The sequence below is a fragment of the Marmota flaviventris genome, chromosome 3, assembly GCF_047511675.1.
Source record: "Marmota flaviventris isolate mMarFla1 chromosome 3, mMarFla1.hap1, whole genome shotgun sequence".
In the NCBI taxonomy this organism is placed as follows: domain Eukaryota; kingdom Metazoa; phylum Chordata; class Mammalia; order Rodentia; family Sciuridae; genus Marmota; species Marmota flaviventris.
This window is the reverse complement of record NC_092500.1, coordinates 41200418-41206417: the sequence shown is the minus strand read 5'-3', so window position 1 is coordinate 41206417 and position 6000 is coordinate 41200418.

Here is a 6000-nt window from a genome sequence, read left to right as displayed (position 1 = left end):
GTACACATTTCCTATACTTAAAAATGGAATTTAAGAAGTTCACATGGAAACAAAGTCTCTGGCATGAATATGGCCTGTACATTTTCATTTGAGTGCTCAGATGTGAGTGGTAAAAGCTGTGCTATATTCTGGGATCTTCCAATATTTGTCATTCTTTTTCCACCTAAGAACTCAGAAAACATTCAGTGGCAGAAGAACCAAGACTTGGGTTTTTTGCTTTCCTGGAAATAATGCTTCATTTTTGATGGTTAGTATGCAGCATTGTAAACACTACACATGAAACTCTAAATTTATTATTGAGAGGTGCTAAGATCTTGCATTTTCAACATAAAATCAAGTTAAAATTGTATTACACTGCAATAGTCGAAGTTGAAATACCATTAGGTATTTAGACCTAAAGTGAATAATTTTTTTTGATTTCTATGTATCATTCATTATGAAAGCTAGTAATTTCTCATTAATAGCTGCTTTAAAGGTTGGTCTTTGTGTTAATTTTTTTACTGCAAGTATAGAAAACTGTAAGATAATGACTACTTCATGAGTTCTCATCTTTAAAATTCTAATCTCCCTTCAATATGTATTTCCTTTCCTAATTACACATCTAGATTTCTGAACTTAAGTACAGATTCATCCATGGTAATAATATTAAGAATCCCCCTTGTCCAGAATTATTGCCTTTTATTAAATATTATAAGTCATTTAATTAGTTCTCAGATCTGCCATTTAAAATACCATGAAAGATATCTTTGCAGCTAAGCCACTTTATGTGGTAAAAAAATGATTTTCAGTTTGTATGAATTTAACATATATGCATGTCATAAGTATTAAAATTAATGAAGGCAACATGTGTTCCCCTCAAGCAGGAGCAAACATTGCGCTGTTACCACCTGAAAAAGAGTGTGCAGTTGTTGCTTACCTTACCTTAGGGCAGAGAATGTGAATGGTAATTTCCTTCTGGGTTGGGTGGCTTTCCTTAACAAAACCTAAAGTTGCTTTATTATTGAAAAGAATAGGGCCAATATTTAATCACAACTCACGATATACGATGGATGGAATGTGGTATTTTCTCTTTTCTTTCATAAAAATGGCTAAAATCATTGAACCTACACTTGGTATAAAGTAGTAAGGATGTATGTTACATACTTTGGCTCAAATGTGCAAACATTCTGAGAAGATTAAAATGAAAATACAGTGTGACTGATTCAGAATCAGCTCCCTGTAAGACTTTGGTGGCCCCAGCCTCCTGTATGTTCATCTGATCTGCCTGCTTTGTGCTTACTGTCTTCGATGTGTCATGCTCTCCCTTGTTCTAGGATGAGGTTCCTATACTTTCACTTTGCAATATGGTAACCTCTAGCCCCATGTGATTATTTGAATTAAATAAAATGAAATAAAACTATACTTTTATATTCTTGGTCATACTAGCCACATTTAAATTCCTCAGCTGTGTGGGACCGATGACTGCCTATTGGACAAAACAAAACACAACCTTTTCATAATGGGAATTTTTGTTGTACAGGCTGCTCTAGCATGTTGTATCTTTGTTAGAACTTGGACTGCAGAGTAGTCTCTTTTCCTGATGTTGCTCAAGTTTAGATACTGGTCTTCAATAACTGTTTTATTGTTTTACCTCTGCCCTCCATGTAATGTCTTTGCTGCCATAGAACTTGCAGTGGATCTGTCAAGAAAATGAGTCTCCCCACTGGCCAGAAGGATCAAATCTTCATTAATTCACTCTCTCCTAAGACAGATCAACTTTCCACTGAAGGACACTTAATATTATTTTTTTTAACTTAATATTTTGAATCTGTAGCAGTCAGACAAAAAAACCTAGGCATCTCATATTTCTATATTTATAATTGAGACAAGACAAAGATGGGAGAAATGAAGTTTACTATTAGAATGGTGTTAAGGACAATATTTTATCTTAATTCTTCATCAGCCGCAGTCCTAATAAATTACTTAATATACTCAACAGCATACATGAAATATGAACCTGGTGGGTGACCACATACCACCTATGATCTGATCCAAGGACTGATTTTTGATAATCACTGTGTTAGATAGAATGTTGAATGCTTCAGAAATGAGAATAATTTTATTTTGGTTTAAAAGTATTCTAATGAGTTGTATAGCTAACTGCCGGCTCTCTTCACAAGGAGAATTATTTTCTGAAGTATTTATAGAAATGAACAGTTCATATAATATATTTAGTGCTGAATTTTGCCTTTATGATACATTTGCTTTTGGACTATGAGTCTAAAGATTTTTCTCGTTTCTTCTGAATGATCCCATCTACTTTCTTCCATCAGTCAACACCATGTAGGTTAAGTTTTCTTGAGTTGTCTCTTGTGAAAATGCTTAGCTCAGAAGGATTTTTTCATGAAGAAGAAACTGAGGATACTATGGAATACATAGCACTAAGACAGAATATCTCTGAGAAGGGCTGTACAGATTTTTATTTATTTGTCGCTGTGTAGCTGGGATTGAACTAGATCTAGCTCTTCAAGCTGGAGTCTGCTACTTTATTCATTAAACCTCAATATGCTATTGCTGCTACGTTTAGTGTCCTTTGAAAGGAGACGTTTTAGCAATTTATAGACTCTCAAGCAATTTACAGGCACATAGAAGGAAGATTACTTGAAAATATTAAGATTAAAGTATTTTATTAAAAATGACCATCACAGAAAGATGATAGGAGAGTTAAAATGTTATCCTCTTTGAAAACTATCCTTGAAAAAGCAACATTTTAGGTGCTATAGTTTAGATATGATTTGTTCTACAAAAATCCATGGTTGCACTTGGTCCCTAGTGTGGCAGTGTTGAGGTGTGGTAGAAACTGTAGCAGGTGGGTCCCACTGAAAGATAATTAGGTCATGGACATTCTATTTTCATGAAGAGATGAATGGCTATTTTGTGGGAGCGGATCAGATCTCTTGTGACTGGATTACTTTTAGGAGAGTGGGTTATTCTACAGCAGTGCCACCCATGCCTTGGTCCCTTCTGCATGGGACTGGTTCCCTTTCCACTTCTCTGCCTTGTTGTGACACAGCCAGGGGACTCTTATGGGGATGCTGGTATCATTCTTTTGGATCTTCTAGCTACCAGAATGATGAGCCAAACAAATGTCTTTACTTTGCAAAGTACCTGGTCTCAGATTGTTGTAAAATGAAGACAAAAAATGAGTACAACTTTGGGGTCCAGAAAACAGTGATAGGGAATAAAATAACAGGCTTGCATTTAAAATCAGGTTCATAGTTTATCAGGCAGTTAAGTTTCCTCTTACTTTTAGAAATAGTACTATAAGTTACTTAGAATGTATCAACTATATTAAAATATATTTCCCAGCCATATTCCCTAAGTTCCTTTAAGTCATTTTGGATGAAAATGTCAATGTTTCGCTACAAAGAAAATACCACTTGCATAGGGAGAGTACTTATTAAACACCACATTGACAAGGTTAAGTCAGTAACCAGGATAATAGCTTCTTGAGTAAACATTGTTTTCTAGACTGTGAAGGGAAAGAAAGGAAAACAAAAATCTCCTAGGCACCAAAAAGGTGTGCATAAACCCAGGGTATCTTTTCTTTCCAAAAATGTGAGTTGCTATCAGTTCTAGATTTTCCTACAAGTCATTCCAGGATACTATCTTGAAACTCATTATATACTGCAAAAGAAATGATGCTTTCAAAGGATGATATATTGTTAAACAAGAACAGGATAGCTGCAATGAACAGGAAAGTGTAACATTAAATGGACCAGCTAAAATTCACTATCTAAAAAAATTAAATTTGGATATGGAATGAAAATACTATCATTCAATTATATATGGTGTTTTCATATATTGTAAGTTAAACTTAAATATTCTATTCTGATAAAATCTGACAGTTTTAATATGGGAAGTGTGGTTGTAATACTAAGCATTTGGTTACTAATGATTTCCTAAAAACATTTAATTCAGGAATGATTGGAATTGCTTCTCTGAAATTTCTTTTAAAATTGATCATTTCCACATATTTGCCCATGTTCACATTACTGGAATCTCACAACAACCAAGTGATGATATTTTAATCTATTCTGCATCTTAGGAAATTAAAGCTTGGAGAGTAATTCACTTAGAGTTCACATGTTTTAATCAATGCATTTTTTTAAACTGCAAGTTAAAAAAGCTGTCCAATCTAGCATAAGTAAAAGATATTATAATGCAGTCTCGTAGACACTGAAGGCTTGGAAATGAAGTACATTTGTACCATATGGTGCCTGGCCTTGCAGACTGGGGGCTGGTTGTTGGAAGTTATTTACTTGGCATAAAGATTAACCATTCATTTGTCAGAAACATGGCTGCGCTTTAGGAGGGGAATGAAGATGAGGTCACTTCCATATAAAGGAGTGTGGATAGGACTGGCATCTCAAAATATAGTTGCTACAGAGCAGGACCAGAATCCATATCCAGGTCTTCTAATTCCAAATCAAAGCCTCCTTCCACTGTACATATGTTAAAATTTAAGCGATTGCTTACTCATTTTGGATATTTGAAATAATTCCATATGTTATAGAATTTTAAATTTTGATCACCCCTCTAAAGAAAATAGAAGTTCTAAATACTTGAATTAATATTTTAGGTGTGAAAGTTTGAATATGGTTGATTTTTGTTCTTTGACCTTCTCTCTTCCTATAAATAACACCCATTAAAAACCTGGTGGGAAGGTTAAATTAAAAAAAGATTCCCCAGGACAAAGAAGAGAATAAGTCATACTTTTTTTTTCTGCCATGATTGTGTCTGGCTGTGAAGCAAGTGTGAAGGTGATCATATATCTACTAACCTCTAGGCTTTAAAGCTCTGGTGAAGGCACCTTATCATATTTGAGACTGTCAGTCAATATAGTCTTCGGCAAGCTTCAATAACCACCTGCAAATGTTATAAGCTTAAAAAAATAAAAGTTTATTTTTTCGCTACTAGGACATTTCTATTAAAATTTGGATTCAATTCTGCCACATCTTCTTCAATTGATTCCCACACTGACAAGTGGTTAGATATTGCTAGTTTTGTGGCAGAGAGAGAAGAGACAATGTGTTGGCTCTTAAAACCAGAGGTGTCATATATCACTTCTGCCCACTTTTCATTGGCCAAATCCAACTACAAAGCTATGGCTATGTCAAACTGGCTGGGATGTATAATCATCCTGCAGAGCATGAGCTGTCATAGAGTGTTCCACAGAGAATGGATGAACAACAATCCAACACAGCAAAACCACTTTCTAATCTTGTTTCCTAGAGTCAGATGCACATAGACCTGCATTTTTCCATTTTGCTGTATTAGTCAAAAGTGTGTTTTTGTGTACATAGTATATGGGTATGTGTGTTGAAATTCCACATTCCCACATGCACAAATATGCATTTAGCAGTTATCTTCTATAGGTAATTCTATATTAGCTGTTATACTAGAGTTCATTCAGGTTTTGTAACAGACTATGATATTAATATATTCATATGAGGTAAGGTAAATCAGGTACTACCTACCAATCACGTCACACTTTAGAGGTACTGTGTGCACTAGGGAAGGACTCTGGCTTGGGACTAAGCTGGATGTCATTGAATCTGAGCCTTGCCACTTTCTTTTCATGTGGCCTTGGTCAGGTGACATAACTTTCTGTGTCAGTTTTCTTCTTGGTGTAATGCATGTAATAATATCTACCTTAGAGGTTTTGTGAGAATTAATGCATGTGAAGTGTGGTGCATGGGAACTATTCAACATACTAGAGGTTAACTATCATTTAAACCCAAACATGCCAATTCCTTCCACCTGGTGGCTTATATCGGTCTTGAGAAATGAAACAGTAATAATGATTTAGGCCTGGTGGTATGGCTGCAGGTGTGAAATTTGAGAGTAGAAGGTGCTCATGCTATGGCTAGTCACTGATGCTCACAGTTCTTCCACATGAAGGCATAAAGTAATACAAGTGGTTTAAGGTGTAGTATAACACTTTGAAAACTTGTTTCC